At 41.5% G+C, this 25,030-nt stretch overlaps 1 protein-coding gene and 1 non-coding gene across 2 annotated transcripts in view; both read right to left on the bottom strand.

Annotated features, from left to right (window-relative positions):
- LOC139386740 (mucin-2-like) overlaps nucleotides 1-25,030 on the bottom strand; it is a 90,503-nt gene that overhangs the window by 58,112 nt on the left and 7,361 nt on the right. The window lies entirely within an intron of this gene.
- On the bottom strand, nucleotides 13,870-13,940 carry trnag-gcc (transfer RNA glycine (anticodon GCC)). The gene has a single exon. It is a non-coding gene; the product is annotated as a tRNA-Gly (tRNA).

The following is a 25,030-nucleotide window of genomic DNA, read 5'->3' as shown; positions in this document are numbered from 1 at the left end:
GGGCCTGTCTTCATTAAGTGTCTTAGAGAAGGAGTGTTGATCTATGATCAGTTTTGCCTTTCAGATCATAACGGATAAGACAGCGGGGACCTTATCCTAGATCAGCACTCCTCCTCTGGTAAAGGCCCTGTAGGCTCACTATCCTGTCAGTGGCTGGGTCTAATGCACATCCACATGAGCTGGTGACATCTCATAGCCTCTGGGCAGTGCAAGGCAGAGAGCGCTTCTTAACGGAACACAATGTGTCATAATGTGAGGATAAAGAAAATCAGTGTGAGTGGAGCATGCAGGGCAGCAGTAGAAATGCTGCCTGATATACTGTGTGCACTGGAAAAGATCTCATCTCAACCCATACAAGTCTGGGCAAAAAAATAAATACCTGCAGTCTTTTCTGAAAGAAAAGCTGGTGTATGTGTATTACGACTCAGCTGGGGTCTTTAGTAAAGCTAGGAGTGGAGTCACCTGCCACAGGCCTCAGGGGTACTTTACAGTACTTAGCCTGTTGGGGTGAATTAACATCTGCATGACATCACCGTTTTCAATAAATGGCAGGTACGGCGGGAGGAACTGGGGAGGGAGGTACCATACAGTTGCCACACTTCATTGCCCTCATGAGAAGGAAATGATGTCACCTCCTCCACAGGTTTTGCAAGGACCTGTTACAAGCTGGACCCCTGAGACCAGGGGCAGCCGGGTTAACGAGAGGTGGGTATACAGTACTGTACATTCAATCACAGTCCTAGAGGTCCTGACGTATACCTGGAGAGAAACAGAGAGAGAGCACAGACATCTGTTGTGCTGCATCTGTAGGCAGTCTGAGGGTAGCATACCCCCTCCCCCCAAATACACGTAGACACACACACCTGTATTTGTGTTACTTTACGTGGTTGCCGTAGGAACTAAGAATCTTGGTGAAAGCAATGCTGCTTTAGAGATGTCATTAAGAGAAGTGCATTACCTCTACTACTCTGTTAGTGTGGGCGTCTACTTTACTTAGTTGTGTTTTGATATTTCAGTGAAGTAGTCAGATTCTGGTTAATGATTGACAGACAGCGTAATCATCTATCACCAAATTCAAACTAAGAAAAAAAAAGAAGGTTTTCACCAGCCTCAACAGTGGCAAGAGTCACTGGAGGCTTTTTTTGTGCTAGCTAGCTGGACCGAGGTTTGAATCCTTGGAGTTTGCTGTGGTTTTATTTTCCTTAACAAGGGCGTTTGGGTGGGCGTGGCTGGGGAATAAAGGGTCTGTAGCAGTGGCCAATAAAATAGGCCAATTAACACCACCAGGCTGCATGAGGTATACGCTCAGTGCAAAGGTCTGAGTGCATTTCTCTGGGAATGCCAAAGCTAACAGTGGTGTCAGTGGTGTCCTCTCTGTCTACAGGACAGAGAGGGACAGTGGCGATTAGACAGACACTGCTGGTGGAGTTCGATGTTAATCGGAAGGCATGCTAGTTATTTATGCGCATGCTGGAACGCTTGGTTGAGTTTAGACTTGGGAATGTCTGCATGTTTGTGCCCCACCGTGGTCCACGCAGGTCCACCCTGGTCTACACTGTGCTAGAACAAGAGGTGCATTGAAGGTGCCCGTGTAATGTAGCCAGACCTGGTGTTGATGTACCTGTTCCCTCATGAAGCTCTAGGAGTATGACTGTGTTGTCAGAACTGCAGAAAATAAGTAACAATTAGCATCAGATTTGTCCAAGGAAATAGAGAAAGAGTTTATGAGAGACCAAGAGAGTTAGAGGGAAATAATAAGCCTTTTGGTTTGTGAGTACCTGCAGTTGAAAGGTGTTGCTTTTGGCAGTGTGAACCAATTAGCCATAATCTCTGTGATGATATCTCTGTCTCATCAGCCATGACATTCTCTGTCCTTCCAGCCATGACATTCCCCCCCACCTGTCTGTGTAGAGGAGAAAGACGAAGGGTGGGTATGAGGACACAAACCCATGCACCCCATGCACAGATGCACACACACACACAGATGCACGCACGCACACACGCACACACACACACACACACACACACACACACACACACACACACACACACACACACACACACACACACACACACACACACACACACACACACATACACACACACACACACACGCACATATACACACAGACATGCAGACATATACAGTTAGTTCCAATTCAGTGAGAAAACAGTAAAGCCATAAATTCTGATCTCGACTAAATTGCTCCTGAAAATAAACGTTCAAGGAACATTCCGGAGACTGCTTTTCTTCAGCGTCCACTGTTTTATTTTTCTCTTGCAATAATGTAGACTACAATGTCGTCTACTCTCGCCTGATTGACTTCATGAGATTTTCCTTCCTAGCTAAATCCACTATACCTGCTTCTTGTCATCAAACAAGCCCACTAAAAGCATGCATCAACCTGATAATTAGCTTCAAATGAACCACAAGCACACAGTGATATAGATAGCTTCTACCTCTTAAAAATAAGTACAGTATGTTTTAAAAACCTTGGGGAACATGGGAACCTCAACAAAGGACAGAACGGAAAAACTGAATCTGTGCACTGTGGTAAACTGTTGTTATACCGTACTCTACCAAAACCATATTGAAGGCATGAGTTGTTTTTAAATGAAGATTCAATTAAATGAGAGTAAAGTAGGAGTTGATCAGATACCTGCTCAAGACCCTATAGTTCCGTCAATGTGCCTCAGCTGTGGCCATGCTTTTATCTCTTTAGTGTCTGAGCGCTGGCACAAAGAACCCCGTTCGAGCCGTATCGTAACTTTAGAAATGTAGGATCCTAAACAACCCTTGAAAGATTGAGCTCATATCATCCCACGACAACTATAAAAACACATCATGGTTTCAGACACATTCATAGGCTTATGTCCTTCCATTCATTCTTAAATAAACCTTAACTACTTTTATTAACAATAAGGACCAGAAAGACATCTGTAATGCTGTAAAATATTGTTTTATGTTGAAAATACATTGGGTTTCAATTAGGTTTATTAGTAAAAAATAAATAAAATCAGAGGAGTAGTAAATAAAGTTTCAGACATGACATTGGTTTGAGCTTAACTATTTGCTATAAAATGTCAATTATACATGTGAGTGATTGCTCTTCTGTTATCATGGACAATTACCTTTCAATATATAAAATCAACGAAGAAATATAGATTGTACTTTCAATTTATTGTATTAACTATTCTATTTTTTTTTTTAACTTTGGTATTTTGAAATAATAATAATTATAAAAAGGCTTTGAGCTTGAAATAAATAGATATCTAAAAAAGGGCACTTATTAACTTTTAACTATTTTTACAACTACTACAGTAATAAATGGGCACAGAAGTCAATACAACGTCTATTCCGAATTGGTTCAATGTAATTTCATTGAAATGATGTGGAAACAACGTTGATTCAACCAGTATGTGCCCATTCTGCTGATATAATGCTGATATTGCCTGTTTAATAATCATAGACATTGTTATAATCCTGCAACAAACAGTAGTATCATACTGTTTGAATATATCTATAATTGTTTTCAGCCATTTTTAATTGAGTAAATATCCATTTGGATGTTCTTATGATATTCCAAATATTATATTAAAAAATAGTGTACTTATGACAATTTAAAGATCCTCTTGTATACATTGCAAATTATTTATTCAACAACTTTGTAATGATTTGTGAAGTGCAAATAAACTCAACCGTATAATATGAAATGGGGTTCAATTCAAACACTTATTATAATATAATTTAGTTGAAATAATTTTGCTTAATTAAGTACTTCCTCATTCCTTGTTTTCCTGTCTCTTCTCAATACTGTATTACTGTTCTCTATGGCAAAAAGATTTATATACTGTGTTCCTGATCAGGATTTACTAGGGTTGGTGGAATAGAATTCAACTCAGGCTGCAGGCAGTCACCTCGTTACTGGCCAGCTTTGTCTCTTATAGAATTCATTGGTAATGGAAAGGAGTTATTATTGGACTTCGTGGGGAGAGTGTGGAGATCTGTCTGGTTGTTTTTCTGGTTCTGGGCTGGCTTTTGGAGAGATCAGTGGACTTGCTATCAGATGTTTTATTCAGGGTTAAGCAATGGGAGAGTTCAGTGGTGGAGCAGCTAGGTTGTTTTCTGGCCTCAGGGTAAGACTTGGGGAGACAGAGAGAGCCAGGGTGGTCGTGTATTACTCTGCACACAACACCCACCCAACAGGCCCATTTGTGTAACTTCTTACGTTTTCTGTTGATAAACTGACATTCCAATAGAGTTTCTTTGGCCACGGGCCCACAGTCCCGTACTGAAGCTTGTAAATTAAAAGAGTTGTGTAATGGGGTTGGGATCATGGGTGAAAATGGATCGCTTTGACTTGTCGTTGTACAAGGCTTCTGGGCTTTCTCCCACGGCCGGACTGAGGAAGGAGGGGGAAACTATGGGACTATTCAATCAAACTCTGTATACAGGTTTCAAGAATAAGTCAGAAAAACTTTCTCACTAAAATAATAATCATTGCTAAATTCGTACAAACAGCAAAACAATGTTTGCAGAGTCAAACAATAAGAAAGTCAACTCCATGCGTTCCAGCTACAGTACATGTTTGAGTCTCTTGGATGGTAGCTATGCAGAAGTAGGATCTGGAGCTGATGGAGACATTCAAGTCATGGACATATAGAATATAACACTCCACATCTCACACATACACAAACACACACACACACACACACACACACACACACACACACACACACACACACACACACACACACACACACACACACACACACACACACACACACACACACACACACACACACACACACACACATAGACACCCACTTCTGTCCGCCCAGTGGGAATGTGTTTTCTTAGATCATTTGAAGCCAAAATATTTGAGCTGCATGAGTTCTCTTATGAAGTTCTGCCAAGAGCGAGTAAGGAACCGCTGAGACCCTACAGCTCCAGATTCCCAGAATTCAGCAGGGCCCAAACACCCACTTATGTTCCAGATCACAATGAGACAGGGGAAACACAATGTTCAGACAAATAGACGCGTCACAATGTGTGACAACAGGAAATGTATAGTTTTGATTTTAGAAATCACAGAGGGATACAAATGGATTGCAGCCATAATCAGTTAGACCCAAAGCAAAATAGCCAGAGGGCCAATTCTATGGTCATCAATCATCAAAAAAGTATCTATTAAACAACTTTATCAAATAGAAATGTCATCAGGATGTTTCTTTATTTTGTGTATTTCATCAATATTTTAGATGTAAAAACATAATACAAGATAAATGTAAAAATATATATATATATTTTTTTTCACCGCAGTGGTAACACATGACTTATTTATTTGACTAATCTTGCTGTGAGATCTGCCTCAATCAGTTTAGTTATGATGGATGAAGGCAGAATGGGTCAGGGTGCTTCTTCATCCTGGGAACTCAGCAGTGTCTGACTGCCCTGGGGAAACTGCCCTGATGCTAACAGTACCTAACACTACCACCTCCAATGGAGACTGAGACAGCAACAGCGTCAGCATGAGATATGTTATGCATACTGTAGTAGAAGGTTCCAATGGAATTGTTATAATGTAAATGCATGCTAGTACCTAAATGGTGCACTGTAAATGACATTGAACCTGAAATGTGATAATGAAATGTCATAAAATATCATGTGATACAAGATATTATATTGTCATAATATAAATACTATTCTCTGAATTTTTCAACTGTAGATAAATGTGCTCCTGTTATATTTATTTTCCCTAGTTCTTTCTGGCTCTGTTTCCATGTCTTCATGGTAAATAAAAATGAAACGTTTCTTTGGAAAATGCTCCTGCTGATCATGTTGAGGGATGCTGGTCTGGTCAGGGGTTTTATGTGGGTAAGCATCATTACACTTAATATTCACTGTGTCTCTCATAGCAGAGCTGATGTCTGCTCTATGAGCTCTCAATACACAACAAACAGTTTGGGCAATATCTAGCTCCTCAAAACGTCAGTTATTTTGGTTTGAAACTATAAAATGTCCAGATATTGTCCAGATAGACAGATCATCTACAGAGATTGTCCAGATAGACAGATCATCTACAGATATTGTCCAGGTAGACAGATCATCTACAGAGATTGTCCAGGTAGACAGATCATCTACAGATATTGTCCAGGTAGACAGATCATCTACAGAGATTGTGCAGGTATACAGATCATCTACAGAGATTGTCCAGGTAGACAGATCATCTACAGAGATTGTCCAGGTAGACAGATCATCTACAGAGATTGTCCAGGTAGACAGATCATCTACAGAGATTGTCCAGGTAGACAGATCATCTACAGAGATTGTCCAGGTAGACAGATCCTCTACAGAGATTATCCAGATAGACAGATCATCTACAGAGATTATCCAGATAGACAGATCATCTACAGATATTGTCCAGGTAGACAGATCATCTACAGAGATTATCCAGGTAGACAGATCATCTACAGATATTGTCCAGGTAGACAGATCATCTACAGAGATAAAGCTCCCTATCTACTCGCCTAAGACTGTTCTTCTCTATTCCCAAATTACCTTTGGTGCATATAAAAATTGTCAATGGTATACAAGGTCTGCCAATGGTATAAATACTTGATAGAACTGCAATGCAGAACTAAGATCCACTCTGAATCTACACAGAGAGCTGTAGTGTGTATTCTCTGAAAAGTAGTTATTCTCGGGCAAATCTCAAAAAGCATTTATTTGAATCCCGGTTTCTCTGGAGACAATATTGTCATATGTAGACAGGGACCTGTATCAGTGATTGTCTATGATTTTAACTGGTTAGACCTAGGTATGACCTTGTACAAAATCAGAATGACCTTACATATACTGTATGCTACTGTGCAGTCAAAACAGCTCATAAAAGTCTGTTCGTGGTATGAATACTTGGCAGAACTGTAATACAGAAACTAAAACATAATCATTTCAAGCCTTGCTCACAATTGTGTAGGATCACAAATATCTCTCTATTATGCGTGGAAATCCCTTTGAGCTAATTTGCTAGTGTTTTTACGGTCTTTTATGTCCAACAATAATAACAATAAAAATAATAAAAATAAATAGATATATTAAGCTTGGGCAAACAAATAAAATCAGCATGCTCTAAATGTACACATAGTGCTGCAACATGTTTGCCACTTTTTGTCAATAAAATTAAGTATATTGCACATTTTTGGTGTACTGACCCTTTAAATGGCAGCCGTTTTTACCACAACAATGATAACATTTTTATTTACTTCAAAATTCTAAAAAACGAAATGATACTACAATCAAATGATGGTAAATCATCTTTAGTACTAATGTGGGTTGTAGTTTGGAAAAAAGAAAAAAGAAAATGTCCATTTTTGTTTTACAGAATATGCATATTAACTGTCATTTTGTTAAAATATGGTAGTTTTTTGGGTCATTTTTTACTTCAGATAACATTATTTAGATAACATTATTTAGATAACATTATTTAGACATTATTTAGATGTTTTGATAAGAATTAACTTGATATTTTGCTATGATTGTTGCTTTTTCCAATAGTTTCCAGTAATGACCCCCAGTTGGTAATCTATGTATGTAAAATATGTTGGTAGTATGAGGGTTAAAAAAGTGTGGCATATTGTGGCCTATGGTGATTTGAAATGAATGAATGCACCTTTGTAGTGCATTAAGGTTTGGACATTCTTCAACTGTGATTCCACAGGTGGGTTTGAATTACACTCACTTGCTCTTTCCCCCTTTGGTAATTACAGTACTCAAGGTGATTGAAAAACATTGGTTTAATGTCTCCCGTTTCATGTCTCTCTATGCTCAACTGTAAATCTGTCTCAGCCTTAGGGCCATTTTAACCAGCTAAGGGGTTACTTGAGGCGGAGGGGCCCTTACTAGTGTCCAACCTCAATTAGCCGATAAATTAATAATATTTATCGGTTGCTAGACAGAGTTTATAGTAGAAAATAGTTTGGCTCAACTTGCCTTGACCCATTTGACACTTGACCTTTGGGGTAACACTCCCCCAATCCTCCACCATCCTCCCATACCATAGGTCCAGCTGGGGACTACTACAGCAGAGCTCAGGAACATCGATCATCTCCCTGAGGAATTGGAGGGGTAAAGGGCATGCTCTCCTGGCATTTCGCCCCATGCAGCATAGTTAATAAACACAGCTGCAAAGCTCTGGCCTAGAAAACCTATATCTAACATACCTTGGAGTTACCTAATACACCTTCCTGCTACAGAGCCTTTTTCTGGTTTAGCTTTCAATCACCCAATGCTTGGGCCTAGGTTAAGAACAACAAATCTTGGAGTTCTAGATTAGTTTAGCCTTCAAAACCAGGACTCCTCTTTTCAATTCTCCATCCTTTGATCCCTCTATCAGTTTACTCTTGCCATAGACTCTCTCCTGTTTCACCTCTCAATTCACTCTAATGCCGTTTTTCAGACTATAGCCTAGCACTTTGCACTCTGGTCAGAGAGTGTGGAGTGGAGAAGGTGCAGTGAAGCAATTGTGGAGCGAAACATGAGCCACGTTTAAACTGTGGCATAATAAACCCTGGGCAGTAAAGTAAAAGCCTCCCATGTTGATGCGCAGTAAAAACACGTGTGGTCTCAAATCTCCACTGTCAAATGGGGCATTACATAGGGGCTATTGCTAGCAGAAGAGAGAGAACTTTATTTTGGTATAGTGCTGTACTCTACTGCACTATACAGTGCTATTATTGTATTAGTAGTAGCAGTAGTAGTAATACTACTTGTATTTGTATTATTTAGTATTATTATTATAAATAATATTCAGCATCATTGTAGTACAGAAAACGTGGCATTACTTGTTTTGTTAGTGTTATTAATATCCTAAAGAAGTGATTGTATTGAGTTGGGCATGTCATCTGGAAGTTAGCCATAGGAGTTTTCCAATTCAGAGACTAAATAGGAGCTGTCATTGTTTTTTACAGTGAGGGCCTCTATTACCCTACCTCACTGACTGACTGACTGAGCGAAAAGTGCTTTCTCAGCACCGGCCTGTCTGGCCCTTCTTCCTGTGCCCCAGCTCTCACATCCCTGTTGTTATTAAGCCCACCAAAAGGCCCTGGTTCACCGGTGGTCTCCCTAATAACCGGCGTGATGGACGGGATGGCTCTCACTGTTTGCCTGCCTGCCTGTGGCCTTGGGCTCCCACTTCCCCACCAGATGCCCATGCAGCACACACACACAAACACAAACACACACATACACACATGCAAACACGCCCATGCATACGTGCATGCACACACACAGAAGCACACACACACACACACACACACACACACACACACACACACACAAAGAAACACATACACACACACTCCCTCCACTGTAACATACACGCATTTAGAAAAATGTTTAATTGCTGTAATTTGAGCATGAATGCATTAGAAGTTAATGAATTGAAACAGTCTAATTAAGAGAAAATATAGCATGATCACCAGTTACTTGGGGAGGCTGGATTGGCTTTTCATAAAGGCAATGTAGTGTTGAGGGGCATTGGGAGAAAAGGGGGTAACTTGAGACGTGGAGTTAATCTGGGTAAGTAAAGACATGTTTACACCACAAACGAGGTCTGAATATTCTCCAGTGGCTGAATTATATTTTCAGGGGTATAATGAGGTGTATATGACTTTTAAATGTGATTTATATGATTCCTAAAGCATGTAAAAATGACCTAAACAGAAATATGATCCATGTAATAATTGCGAAAGGAGAAGGAGAAAACACATAACCATTTATACTGACTGTTCCCATATGAGGAGAAAACGTAGTACTCTAAATATGAAAGTGCTGACGATGGATATGATGATGATGATGATCTTAATGATGATGATGATGATGGTCAAGCATTGAAGGGGCGCTGGTCTGAGTTTAAGGAAGTTTGATGTAATGTAACAATTTTGCACAATTGTAGAGGCCTGCTGACAACACATTCCTCACACATTTGACTCCCAACACTATTTGAGGGTCCAGATAAAACCCTTAAAGTTGATCACCTAAAGTCCCTAAAGGAGCTAGTAAGTCTCCACTTGCTGAGAGCATTCTGGGTACCTTGGTCCCAAAGCAAATGGCAATAAAACCCTAGCTACAATATAAACAAGACTAGCTATCTGGAACCGAAGTGTAAGATTAAAGAAAAACAGAGAAAAACAAATATTTCCTCACTCCTTTTGGGCTCTCTATTTATAAAACGGCACATTCCTGGCGATATTAGTAATTATCATTCTATGAAAAGAGCTCTTACTTAAAATATGTTATTTGGTGGGTGGTGGTTGGCTGAATTCTCCTTTTCCCATGGGGGTGTTGAAAGTATCCGTCTCAGGCCTGTGAGAGGGAAGGAGAAAGGAGGGTGTAGCTATGGAGTCCACCATGCTTTAACTGAGCCCCAGCCCTGACTTACCTCAAAAACAGAGCAGGCTCATGATTCCAGCCTCCAGCCTTGGACGGGCTGCTAAATTTTTCTCCACTCTGTTTCCCCTTTGGCAGCCACTGCTGGCTGGGATCTCTCAGGACCTAGAACCCCGGCCACTACCAGAATGAATTTATGAAGCAGCACTTTAGATGTGTCCACCGTGTTTGCATTTTCTTCCTCTCTGTCTTCCTCCTGCTCTTTCACTCTCTCCCTTCCTTTCTGATTCACCCTCTATTCTGTAAAGTCACAGCAATCATACATATTTTCTTGTCTTAGAAAGAGAGTGTCAGCCTCAGCCTCTGAAAACACAAGTCATGTCCTTTAGTCAGATCTGGTCTGTTGAGCTTGACGAAGCAGTGTTCTAGACACAGAATAGACCACCCTTGCTAATAATTGAAAAACGTTCGTTTTAGTTAATTTTAAGCATCAGCCCATTAAAATAATTTCAGTAGTTTTAAGCTGTTAGCTTTTCCCATTACATAACCTGGCACATTTAGCCCTATGCTAACCTGATAATTTCCTGTAATAAATTCTGCATCCGCCTATCAAAGATCTTAAACTTGTTGTCCACAAACAAATGGCATTTTTTTTAATAGGTCAACCTGGCCCCCAGAGGGACATGCTGAAACATCAAAATTCAAGGTTTACTTTTGTTCCACTTCACTTGGTCTGTCTCAAGTGTAGAGTGCCAATATTGCATGATTATCGCATCCTTGACTAGGCTACTTACTAACGTCACGTCAGACAAAGCTTTTTTTTCGATGGCATTGAGGAGTACACCACATCAGCCATTGGCTTCATCAATAAGTGCATCGATGACGTCGTCCCCACAATGACCGTACGTGCAAACCCCAACCAGACATGGTTGAAGACATGAATTACAGGCAACATCCACACTGAGCTAAAGGCTAGAGCTGCAGCTTTTTTTCTAACCCGGAAGCTTATAAGAAGTCCCGCTATGCCCTCCGATGAACCATCAAATAAGCAAAGCATCAATACAGGACTAAGATCATATCGTACTACACCGGCTCCGACACTCGTCGGATGTGGCAGGGCTTGCAAACCATTACAGACTACAAAGGGAAGCACAGCCGAGAGCTCCCCAGAGACATGAGCCTACCAGACGAGCTAAACTACTTCTATGCTCGCTTCGATTTAAATTACACGGAAACATGCATGAGAGCACCAGCTGTTCCGGACGACTGTGTGATTACACTCTCCGCAGCCAATGTGAGTAAGACCTTTAAACAGGTCAACATTCACAAGGCCGCAGGGCAAGACAGATTACCAGGACCTGTACTGCAAGCATGCACTGACCAACTGGCAAGAGTCTTCACTGACATTTTCAACCTCTCCCTGTCCGAGTCTGTAATACCAACATGTTTTAAGCAGGCCACCATAGTCCATGTTCTCAAGAACACTAAGGTAACCTGCCTAAATGACAACCGACCCGTAGCACTCACGTCTGTAGCCATGAATTGCTTTGAAAGGCTGATCATGGCTCACATCAACATTTTCCCAGAAACCCTAGACCCACTCCAATTTGCATACTGCCCTAACAGATCCACAGATTATCTATTTTGCACTCCACACTGCCCTCTCCCATCTGGACAACAGGAACTAACTAACTTATCAAATTTGATTTGATTTTCTCATCTATGACAAAATCCCACGTTTTTGTCTATCCCTTTCACACACATTTGTGTGCTTTCACATCAATAAAGATGTAGGATTATACAAGTTTTATATTTGTATTTCGTACATTGTAAAAAAAAAGATGTTACTGGTCTAGTCAAATAGCTGTAATTTACCCCTTAAGGACAACATTTCCACGTCAAGGGTAAATTCTTAGGTCATGAAAGATTGTCGGAGGTCTTGGCTCGTTCAGTGTGACAGGGTCTGATTTTTTTGCTGTGTGTGGCCGATTGTTTAGGTCTGTGTGGCTGATTATTTTGGTCTGTGTGGCTGATTTTTTTGGTCTGTGTGGCTGATTTTTTTGGTCTGTGTGGCTGATTCTTTTGGTGTGTGCGGCAGATTTTTTTGGTGTGTGTGGCTGATTTTTTTGGTGTGAGTGGCTGGTTTTACGAGTCCATCCCTCTGACTGACTAATTGGAACACAATAAGTATTAACACAAGTATTAACACAATAATAGCACTATTGTGAATAGATTAATATAATAGCTCCATTTAAACGTGTACATGCTCTGCAAGAAGAACGATTTCCCTAATAATCTTGTTTACATGACACAACTGAAATCAGGTTTTGATAAATATCTGATTTTGATAAATGCACCTTCTGACACTAGCGGCCGTCTTATTTTGGGTAAGCATATATGTACAGTTTGTATGTGAAAAGTATTTCTATGATGTTAAGATTTCTAAGATCTTTCTAAGATATTTCTAAGATACTAAGATTCTAACTCACTTCACTTGCACATAAGCACAGAGAGAAAGGCTTGCGGTGTTGGTGCTGGCACATGCACAGATCAAATACACTGCTTCTTGACGTAGCCTGCGCTGGCTGACATGCCAATCGCAGAATGTGAAGACAGAACTGAAGCAATGGTACAATCTGGCCAGGTTGACATCAATATTTTTATTTGGTGACATTGCACAGTGTGACGTCATAATAGTAAAAGACTGAATTCGATGTACAATCTGCAAAGACCTTTACTGCTATCGCTAATTGGTGATGCACTAAGGTGGTTAGCCTGTGGATAACCGTGCGGCGGGCTGGTAGGGAAAATGAAATATTGTGTGGATGAAGGGAGCGTGGGTGAGTGGCAGGCATGTTGAATAAAGAGAAAACAATAAACAATAAATTACATAACAGGGGATGGCAGGTAGCCTAGCGGTTAGAGCATGGGACCAGTAACTGAAAGGTTGCAAGATCGAATCCCTGAGCTGACAAGGTAAAACTGTCGTTCTGTCATTGAAAATAAGAATTTCTTCTTAACTGACTTGCCTCGTTAAATTAAATAAAAAAGGAGAGGTAAACATTTATTAATTTAGCAGCGGAAAAAGACATGAACCTTCCCACGAGTCATGAATTGCTTTTTTGAAAGATATCATAAAGAACTTTAAAAGTGTTGCTACTGCTCTCCACTTTCTGGAGGACAATTGTTCTGTGTTGATTCTCCCGGAAAATGAATCAGAAGATGAAGAAATCCCTGAATTAGGTAAAAACATATTTTTCATTGAACCAGACATTTATTTATTTTAACCTTTACTTTACTAGGCAAGTCAGTTAAGAACAAAGTCTTATTTACAATGACAAGCCTGCTGGGGAACAGTGGGTCAATTGCCGTGTTCAGGGGCAGAATGCCAGGTTTTTACCTTATCAGCTCAGGGATTTGATCCAGAAACCTGGCCCAACACTCTAACCACTAGACTAACTGCCACCCCAAATGGAACATGCATTGGCCGGGAATCAAATCCTGGTCTCCCGCTTGGCAGGCAAGAATTCTACCACTGAACCACCAATGCACCTTCACTGATGTCAGTGATGAGGAAGAAATGTAAATCAATAGTGATGTTGTCACAGAAGAAGTTGACCAAGTTTTGAAATCAGTGGAATGCCCAGTGGAAACAGAGTATGATAGCTAAGGAGATGCAGAAAATTCTGCTGTTTCATTGCAAAAATGCGGAGGGAGTTGAAGAGAGAACACATAACGGCTGTTGTCTCAGGATTACATCTTTAAACTAAGGGCAACCGTGATAGAGAGGCAGAAGCGTTCACCCATGCATACAGGTATGAGTCTAACTAGCTACATTTTCAGATATGATGTGTTTCAAATTTTGTACGTACTGTTAGCTAGCTAGCTAACATTATAACAATTCATATTATATGTTACGAATTCTAGCTATCTGGCTAACATTAGCTAGGCTAGGGGTTAGGGTTAAGGTTAGGGTTAAGGTTGGTTTAAGTTTAAGAGTTATGATAAAGAGTTAAGGTTAGGGTTAGGAGAAGGGTTAGCTACAATGGTTAAGGTTAGGGGAAGAGTTAACTAACATGCTAAGTAGTTGCAAAGTAGCTAAAAAGCAGTAAGTAGTTGAAAAGTTGCTAATTATCTAAATTGTCCGTGATGAGATTCAAACTCACAACCTTTTATTTGCTAGAAGTTCACATTATACTCACACCCATCCACCCTACATTTGCTTTTTCCTTAAGTAACCGTTTGTCTTATGTAACCATACCAAACGTGACATACTAATCATACCAGTGGAGGCTGCTGAGGGGTGGACGACTCATAATAATCACTGGAACGGAACAAATGGAATGGCATCAAACACGTGGAAACCATGTTTTTGATGTATTGATACCATCCCACTGATCCTGCTCAAGCCATTACCACGAGCTCGTCCTCTCCAATTAAGGTGCCACCAAACTCCTGTGAATCATCTGCAAAAGATGATTCCGAAATAATTGGCTTTAAAGTTCTGAAACTTCATTGGTTTGAATCGTGTCAGCAATTTGTCTCTTGAATTCTTCTGAACTTGTCAACTTGAATTGTGGTATTTAGAGTACTATACAGGTAGAGAACATTGAACTAAACCAGGCTATGTTAATAACTCAATTTTGACAATAATGCTATAGTCCCAAGCTCTCGAAATAGCCTACCAAATGTTGAAAATTATGAGGGGAAACCTCTCTAAGTTAGCCACACAAAAAATCCTCCACCCCCTGTCAAAAAAATCGTTCCTCTGTCTGTGACTATCCTAGAGAGCATTTTCTATACTTGGGGTTAGGGTTGGGCACAGGCCACAGATTTTGACGTTATCACATATGGTGGATTTTTTAAAATTACTGGTGGATTATTAGCAATTGCGGGTAGGTGTGGATGAACAAACAGCTGACCCATGCACTGCTAGTCCACGAGTCAAATAACTCACAGGTGACAAAGTAGATCATTATAAAATGCACATACAACATTGTACAGTCCATGTCAATGTAGGACTACACATTTGATGTAATATAGCATATAGTAGGGACTCCAACAAGAAGCTCCAACAAGAAGCTGCACTTCTCTTCACAGCAAGCTAACACAATAAATAAATAATAAATAAGTATTTCTACATTTCAAAGGAAAAAACTAAATCTCAACTGTGATTATAACTTGCAGCAAATGACGAAAACCACCAGAATCCAGGCTCACAAATCTGTGAGCTAATCATCCAGAGGAGAAATGTTGTGTGTTTTAGTAACTTTGATTAACAGACAGTGCCATTTGACCGCTGTTAAGGATGTTCTCATGGAAATGTGTTATTTCACGTCCAACTACGTCAACCATTTTAATTGACTGATACGGAATTTGAACTGGATATAATCATGGCCACCTGGTGAGGTTAGCGTAGGGCTAAATGTGCCAAGTTATGTAATGGGAGCTAATATGTAGCCTTTGATCACATGCAAATACACTGACTATTTTAATTGGGTGATGCTCAAACTTGAACCAAAACTTTTGCTTTTACTAATGTTCACAAGAATGGCCCCAATGTGTCTGGTAGCCGCTGCCATATGTAAGGGCATTTCCTGTTTCCCATGACTCCCTGGGACACTGTTGGTGCCTGGCCTCCGGTCCCCCTGGCCCCTGGTCCCTGGCCAGCTGATTTAGACCCCTCAATGACCACCAACACCTCAATCACCCAAAATATATGGTATGTAACATATGTTTATGGTTAAATTACAAGTTAGTATCCATAATATATTGTGTTCATCAAAATAATGTCATGCTCTAACAGTCCTTTAAAAAAAACATAGAAAAAAAGATTGTCAAAAATTGTACATTTAGTTTCAGGAATAAAAAGAAAAAAAGAATAAAAAAAAAAAAAAAGAAACAGACAACAAATATGTCTCTTGGCACCCTGGGTTATTCTGGGAATTGAAGTCTAGACGATAAAGTGCTAAAAGGCACATTAATCACAAAGGAAAGACTGCTGGGCTACCCTGCATGGGAAAGATGGACGAACGGCACAGCCACTCTCTTAACATCTCACTAACAGCCTCATAATTCAAACTTTAAATGTCTGTAAAATGTGTATTAGTTACTTTAAAATGAGATATTATGAGAAAAATGTATTAGTGGAATCTGAGTTTCAGTGTGTGACAACTAAGTCTAAAGTAAAGTATTCCTATTTCATTGTATGCTGGACTGTTCTCTGGATCTGATGGTGTGAGAGCTGTAAACAGACTGTTAAACAGTTGTCATCAGAAGGAGGCATGGCGAGGACACACTATGGGGGGAGATCATAAAAGGACTGTTACTAAAGTGTTCTTTACCACTGCACTGCATGTAAGGTGGAGGCGACACACACACACATACACACAAACACACACACACACACACACACACACACACACACACACACACACACACACACACACACACACACACACACACACACGCACATACACACACACACACACACACACATACACACAAACATACACACACACACACACACACACACACACACACACACACACACACACACATACACACAAACATATACACAAACATACACATACACACACACACACACACACACACACACACACACACACACACACACACACACACATACACACAAACATACACACACACACTCCACAACTCCTGTCAGAAAAAAAACATGTTTTGAGGGCGGTCTCAGATGCATGTGTTAGAAACTATAAAGGAGCAACCTTTTTCTATACTCCTGTTGCAGTCCAGGAAAAATCCCTAGGGGAGGGAGGGAAGGAGGTAGGGCTGTGCTTTCCTGTGTTTTACAAAGTTCAGATGACTGTCATGATTAAGCCAAAGAGGATTTAGTGTGTAGAGGGAGATAAGAGCTGAGGAGTCTCTGTGACTGACAGGACAGGCCTTGGTAGGGGAGGGGAGAAGAGGGAACACAATCATACCGACCTCATTACAACATCTCTCTCCTTCACTATACCAATCTCATCTCCCTCAGTCTCTTTAATTTATCCTTTACTTAACTAGGGAAGTCAGTTAAGAGCAAATTCTTATTACAATGACAGCCTAGGAACAGTGGGTTAACTGCCTTGTTCAGGGGCAGAAAAACAGATTTTTACCTTGTCAGCTCGGGGATTCTATCCAGCAACCTTTCAGTTACTGGCCCAACACTAACCACTAGTCTACCTGCCACCCCAGGTAACCTTTCCCACTCTCTCTGACATGCTCTCTCTTGGTCTCTCAGTCTCTCGGTCTCTACTCTCTCACACCCTCTTATCTGGCTCGTTCTCTCCTTTCTCCTTCTCTCTCTCTTCTTTTACTGGTTACACCTCCCAAGTGCTTGTCAAATTCAATAGCCTCAGCAAGGTGTGATAGTGGTTAGCTTCCTCTTCCAACAAGACAATGCAAAACCATCTCTTTTGCCTTCTCATTATTTACTCACTCACTCACCTACTTACACATTCACTCAATCCCTCAGTCACTCTGTCCCCCCCCTTCCCTCTGTCCAACCCAACAATGCCTCTGTGTCTTGCCGTCCTGCCCCGTCCTGCCCCCCAGCCCTCCATCCCCTTGTCTTCTCTCCCCCCTCCCCACAGCCAGTCAGTCTGAAATAAATCGTGGCTGGTTGGGGCTCAGTTGTAATAAATCAGTAGCTGTCCGGGGCTGGAGCCTGCCCAGTCAGACTGTCACTGCCTGGCCTTCACTCAGGATTAATTAAAGGCCTGATATAGAGCCCAGATGTGCTGCTGGAGCAGGGGAGCACTGGACCCTTTCTCTCTGAGCCATGCAGACCCACACTGGAGACACGTCTGTAGCTATGTATGCACACACACGCATGCATGCATGCACGTATGTAGACTAGTATGCCCACGTGAACGAATATGCATACATATACTTTCTGAAGCAATCCATACCTCTATTTTAATGCATGCTTTATTTAACATACCTCTATTTTAATGCATGCTTTATTTAACATACCTCTATTTTAATGCATGCTTTATTTAACATACCTCTATTTTAATGCATGCTTTATTTAACTTACCTCTATTTTAATGCATGTTTTATTTAACATACCTCTATTTTAATGCATGCTTTATTTAACATACCTCTATTTTAATGCATGCTTTATTTAACATACCTCTATTTTAATGCATGCTTTATTTAACATACCTCTATTTTAATGCATGCTTTATTTAACATACCTCTATTTTAATGCATGCTTTATTTAACATATCTCTATTTTAATGCATGCTTTATTTAACATACCTCTATACTGTTTCATCCTATCACTGTTTCATTCTCTCTCTTCTCTTCCTCCGCTGTCTCTTTCCCTCTTTCTATTCTCTTCCTCCTCTATCTCATTCTCTCTCTCTCACACTCTCAGCATCTGCATTCTTTCCTCTTCTCTTCCTCTGTCTCGCTTGTTCTTTTTCTAACCCCCCCACCAATGAAAAGAGGGGGGGGGGGTGACGAGTGAGAGGGGTGAGAGGGGCGACTAGAAGAGTAAGATATCACCATGTTTTCTGGTCATGGCTGAGCGAGGTTAACCCTTGGTGGCCCAGGGCCCCTGGCTTGTGTCTATGGAGAGAGTGGGGGGGGGGGGGGGGGGGGGGGGGGCGGGGTACTGTAGCGTCATGGCAGGTGTGGCTCGCGGGACTGTGGACTGATTTCTAATAGTCGCTGAGTGGTCTGGTCGTTCCCCTTCTCTGTGGCGAGATGCTTATACAGGAAATTAGTGGTCTGGGCTTTCCTTTTTCACACAAACCTTTCCAGCACATATACTGTAGCCTCTCTCTCTGCATTGTTGCTAACATAACAGCTCTGGCCTGCAAAGCACAGGAATGTCATTCTTCACTTTTAGCATGGAACAATAGAGACATGTAGGACTCACAGTTATTTTACGTTGACTGAATGCTATGCTATTTCCGTAATACCTGGTTACAACATCCGTACGTTTAGAAAATTAGGAACTGGCTATTCTTTCCAGTTTTGTGGAAACCAATGCCATCCTTAATTACAGGGATATCTAAAAACCTTAGTTTTGGTCTCAGGCAGTGGACTTTTCACCCTGGTGCACATTTATTTGCCTAGTCCGTGGGATGTCAGCACCGGAAACACATTTATTGTCTAAAATACAGGGGGCGTATGAAGGACTGTCCTCATCCTTTCTCATGTCTCTCAGTGGAAGAAGACCGAATACAATACGGTGGGGAGGCAGGGGGCCCATCCTATACCTGCAGCCAGCCAGGGATCATGGCTAAAACAGATTGAGCCTGTCCGTTTTCCAGTGTCAGATATGATATAGCTGCTCGGAGCCTAATGGACCTGGAAAAAGAGGTAAACATGTCCTCAACCCTGTGAATTCCATTACATAGAGAAGTTGATTTGTAACCGTAGGTAGCAATAAGACGGAAACTATACTTCTTTAAATGAATAATCTCTAAGACTTAAACCCTGTCTTCCTCCAAGGCCTTACCGTTTAGAGCAAGAAAGAAGAAGGAACACATATGATCAACTAACTAATCTGAATGGTCGATATAACAGCGCATCAGCAAGTTATAGTGTATTATTTGGGATTAAACAGATGATCAAGCAATCATTCAACACGGTGTTCGCAATTAGACTAAATTTCCTCAAAAGGGTGAATGAATACAGTAGGTACCCAAGGAAAAAAACGTGCCCCCTCACCCTTTCCACCCTTTCCACCCTTTCCACCCTTTCCACCCTTTCCACCCCCTCCCCCCTCTTCCCTGCCGATGGGCCACCCCTGATGGCTGTCACACCTGGTGTTGAAGGGAGTAGGGTGTATTTTATCTGCTCCAGGGCCCGTAGGGGGGGGGCCGTACATCTTCCCCCAGACTAGTGTTGGGAGGTCAGGGAAAACCCCTCTGTTTATGCCCCTGTCCGTCAACACTGCACATATCCCTGGAGCCTCTCTCCTGTTTTCCCTTGTGAAAGAAAGTGAGACCAGTAAGAAAAGTGGCACGCTTTAAGAGTAAGTTGGAAGGTTGGTATGTTCAGTTTGGAAGTCAGGATACCTGACCCATTTGACCTGCATTGAGATTGCTTTTAACACTGAGGCATCGGAAAGTCACTGATTATTTTTATTCAAAGGGGAAACTTATCATTGTCAGTTTGGGCCAGGAGAATAAATAATAAATGTAACCGTTTTAGATCTAACAGGTTAGAAACTGTGTCAAAATAACTCTAACTACAGCTACAAAAATGTATTGACTGGGATAATCTTTTTAGGACATATTCTCACCCAGAGTAGTTATCTCGGGTTTGTTTGGGTGAGGAGTGTGCCCAGTGGCCAGTAAGTGCCCTGTTTATCTACTCTGCATTGCACTACTGCTTCTGCCTGCACGCGTGTGTGTGTCTGGGATTCTGGGATAGGTCCCATGGGCTGAAAGACCACACATGCAGGGAACGTGAACTCAGAGCTCACACCAGTTTGTCCATGAAAAAAAACTGGAAAACGTATCCAGCAGTGTCCAGAGTCACTATTACCTAGAAACTGCAGAGGAGAGCTGCTGACTAGTCCTTTAACAAGTTAGGAAGATAATATAACGATCCAGTTTGAATCAGACTTTTATCGCACAGAAACAATATGCAAACTACAATCACATAACCACTATAATGATAAGCAGTGCATTTAGTTTATGGCAACACTATTTTACAATTTAATGCTGTCATGATTTCACTCTTTATAACAACAAGACACTGTCTCATACAGAGAAGTGAGGGAATTACTTTGGTGGACTTACAACCGTGGTTCACAGTGATTCCACCCGCATCCAGTTGTTCTTCCTATACTTTACAATGTAGCAAACATTTAGTCAACTTCAATTAGCTAATTAGAGTTAAATAACCAATTTAAGATTATTTATAGGCCAATTAAAAATCTGTCAATATGGTCAATTGCTGCAATAAAAGAACAGATCATTTTAGTCTTGATTGTAGTAATACTTTTTGAAAATGTGAGTAATTCAGATACATTTCAACAATATTTTCATGCAGAAATAGAATTAGAAAAATGTCAACATAACCGCCTGAAAGTAGAGGGAGAGAGGAAGGGAGAGAGGGTGGAAGGAAGGGAGAGAGGGAGGAAGGAAGGGAGAGAGGGAGGAAGGAAGGGAGAGAGGGAGGAAGGAAGGGAGAGAGGGTGGAAGGAAGGGAGAGAGGGAGGAAGGAAGGGAGAGAGGGAGAGAGGAAGGGAGAGAGGGAGGAAGGAAGGGAGAGAGGGAGGAAGGAAGGGAGAGAGGGTGGAAGGAAGGGAGAAAGGGAGGAAGGAAGGGAGAGAGGGTGGAAGGAAGGGAGAGAGGCAGGAAGGAAGGGAGAGAGGCAGGAAGGAAGGGAGAGAGGGAGGAAGGAAGGGAGAGAGGGAGCGAAGGAAGGGAGAGAGGGTGGAAGGAAGGGAGAGAGGGAGCGAAGGGAGGGAGAGGGAGAGAGGGAGGGAGGGAGAGAAGTAGAGAGGGGAGAGAGGGAGAGAGAGAGTAATGTGGAGCGGTCTGTTGAAATTTGACTCACAGGCTTGCACTCTTGCTTCTCTCTCAGGGACTCCCCTACTTGGCTGGGACTTAATTGTGTCCCCGATATAAACAAGGGGGTTAGTGTGAGAGAGGCCCGGCAGCTGAGGGGCTCAACCAGAGGGGCAGACTGGGGATTGAGTTCAGAGAGAGAGGACTTAACGCAGAAACTGATATAAAAATATGTGGGAGAGTTGGGGAGACAGACAAGCAGAGGGAAATAGAGTGAAGAGTTAATGGCTCCTAAAGTAATGAGGAAAAGGGTAGGAGAGAAAGGTACAGTTCAAATTGGTCATAAATTAACAAATGTCAGACTTTGGGGCGGGAAAGGGTATTTTTGGTAATTTGAGGGCACTTATTCTTGTGTAACACTGACCATTTATTCCAACAAATACGGTAGCCCACATTCGGCATGACAACGCCATGATTCACTGAATTATATGTACTGAACAAAAATATATTAGCAACATGCAACAATTTCAACGATTTTACTGAGTTACAGTTCATATAAGGAAATCAGTCGATTTAAATACATTCATTAGGCCCTAATCTATGTTTTTCACATGACTTGGCAGGGGCACAGCCATGGGTGGGCTTGGAAGGGCAAAAGCCCACCCACTGGGGAGCCAGGCCCAGCCAAACAGAATTAGTTTAACCCCACAAAAGGGCTTTATTACAGACATAAATACTCCTCAATTTCATCAGCTGTCCGGGTGGCTGGTCTCAGATGATCCGCAGGTGAAGAAGTCGGATGTGGAGGTCCTGGGCTGGCATGGTTACATGTGGTCTGCGGTTGAGCGGCCGGTTGGACGCACTGCCAAATTCTCTAAAACGACGTTGGAGGCGGCTTATGGTCGAGAAATGAACATTGCATTTTCACGTGCTACGTGGTTCAGCACTCGGCGGTCCCGTTCTGTGAGCTTGTGTGGCTCATCACTTCGTGGCTGAGCCGTTGTTGCTCCTAGACGTTTCCACTTCACTATAACAGCACTTACAGTTGACAGGGCCAGCTCTAGCAGGGCAGAAAGGTCACTGAGCTCTTGAGTAAGACCATTCTACTACCAATGTTTGTCTATGGAGATTGCATGACTATGTGTCAGTTTGTCATGACTATGGGGACCAACTCCATATTACTGCCCATGATTTTGGAATGAGATGTTCGTCAAGCAGGTGTCTACATACATTTTGGTCATGTAGTGTATTTATATATAAAAATCTTTTGATACCTATAAAAAAAATACAATATAATAATTCAGCTATTTGTATCTATCTAAGTTTTTGTCTAACTTTTCCGGAATTCTAAGCTTTTTAGTCAGGCTGGCATACTGAGATTTGTCAGTAAACTAGCTCCAGAGGGGGGTTCCAGTACCAGACAGTAGTTCTTGGCCCTGGCTCCACAGAGGTGAAAACAGCCTCTCTGAACATCTCTTTCACAGATGCTCCTCTCTAACAGATTCGTTCCAGTAAATGGACATTCTGGCGTTTTATTTCATTATCAGTGATCCCTGCTTAGAGCCCCCAAGCTTATATCTCTCTCCCTCTCTCAGAAAACCCCTCTCACATGCCGTGGATCTGTACCATTTAATTTAGTTTCCAACTTGGCCCAAAAAGTGTGAAAATACACATTTGTAAAGTTTTGAAATGTGCCTTTTCAGATGTCAAAAGACACTTGGAACATGCCTCTAATATATGGTATAAAACGAATCAAAAGCACTACATGCTAAGGGGAACATTAATACGTTGAGGGAACAGGACATACCTGAAGTGTGTGTTAATAAATCACAGAGGCTTGTTACTGCCTGTTCCCTTGGCTGTCCATGTACTATCCACATCATATGAGGCATAACAAATGAGCTGGAAGCTAGAGAGCTGTCTCTCTGAAGTTTACCAAAGAGGCTGGGGCTGCTGGATGGGGCTACATTGTAGATAGGGCTACACGGGGCTACATTGTAGATAGGGCTACACGGGACTACATATCCTCATAGCATGATCTTTATGTGTCTTATACCCAGCCCTCTGTGTCAAATCCATACCACATGATTGGAATGATGATGTTGTTCCCATGACTATTACTAAAATACCACTACACCACTCACCAATAGCTTGTACTACTTCTACAAAATTACTACTACTGCAACTATTGTTACTTCTTCTAGCATTTTATCACCGTTCCTCTCTTACATTTTGAGATAAACAGAGTTTACTGTGTGTGCAATTATTAATACTGTTAGTTGTAATTAGCCATTCATAATCAATAAGGAATAAAATGTCAGGATACGTGTAGACGTTTTGTGTGACAGCATGTTGCACTGTACCACGTGCACTGCTTTTATACTGAAGTATGTGTTCGAATGATATACTACATGAAATATCGACATTCACTGATGATGAGGCCGAATTTACTGATGAACTGCAGAATATTTCCACAAGCTGTTGGGCTATTTCAGCAATGGGATATGAGAGTTCCCAGGAAATGTGATATTTCACGTGGCATGCTATTTCAGCCATGCTGCCCTCTAGACTGGGACAAATTGTGTCTTGGGCAGCTGCCAGGGTGTTAAATGCCCAATTTCAGTCCATAGCTATTTAGGCTGCAATCATAGAAGGTTGAGTCAGTCTCAGCACTTTGTTCCTCATCCATTTTGTTTTCCCGCATGACAGCTAAATGATGGCTGATGGGCTGACGTAGACTCAGACTGTGTGTCCCACGACCTTGACCTCTCTGCTGATGACCTATATGGGGATTAGGGACCTGGAAATACAGATGTGACATCATACTGAACTGAACCCTGGGATTACTGCAGGTCCAGGACTGGGACCAGGTCTTGATTTATATGGAGTTTTCACGTGTGTAATTAGTAGGTGGCCCAAACATATATTTTGTCAAATCTGAATTCACATGGATGATTTTCAGAGCGTGATTCTGATTTGATTCTATCTTGACTAGATTTGATCAACAAATGTAATTATCTGACATTGTGTGTGTTTGGGTAAGTGTGTGTTTGAATGTGTGTCTGGGCTGGTGTCGGGCTCATCTAATTGAACAATGCAAATACATTAAAGTAAAACGCCACTGTGTAAAAATCCTAAG

This window comes from Oncorhynchus clarkii, chromosome 28 (assembly GCF_045791955.1).
Source record: "Oncorhynchus clarkii lewisi isolate Uvic-CL-2024 chromosome 28, UVic_Ocla_1.0, whole genome shotgun sequence".
NCBI classification, from domain to species: domain Eukaryota; kingdom Metazoa; phylum Chordata; class Actinopteri; order Salmoniformes; family Salmonidae; genus Oncorhynchus; species Oncorhynchus clarkii.
This window is presented reverse-complemented; position numbering and strand designations above follow the sequence as displayed.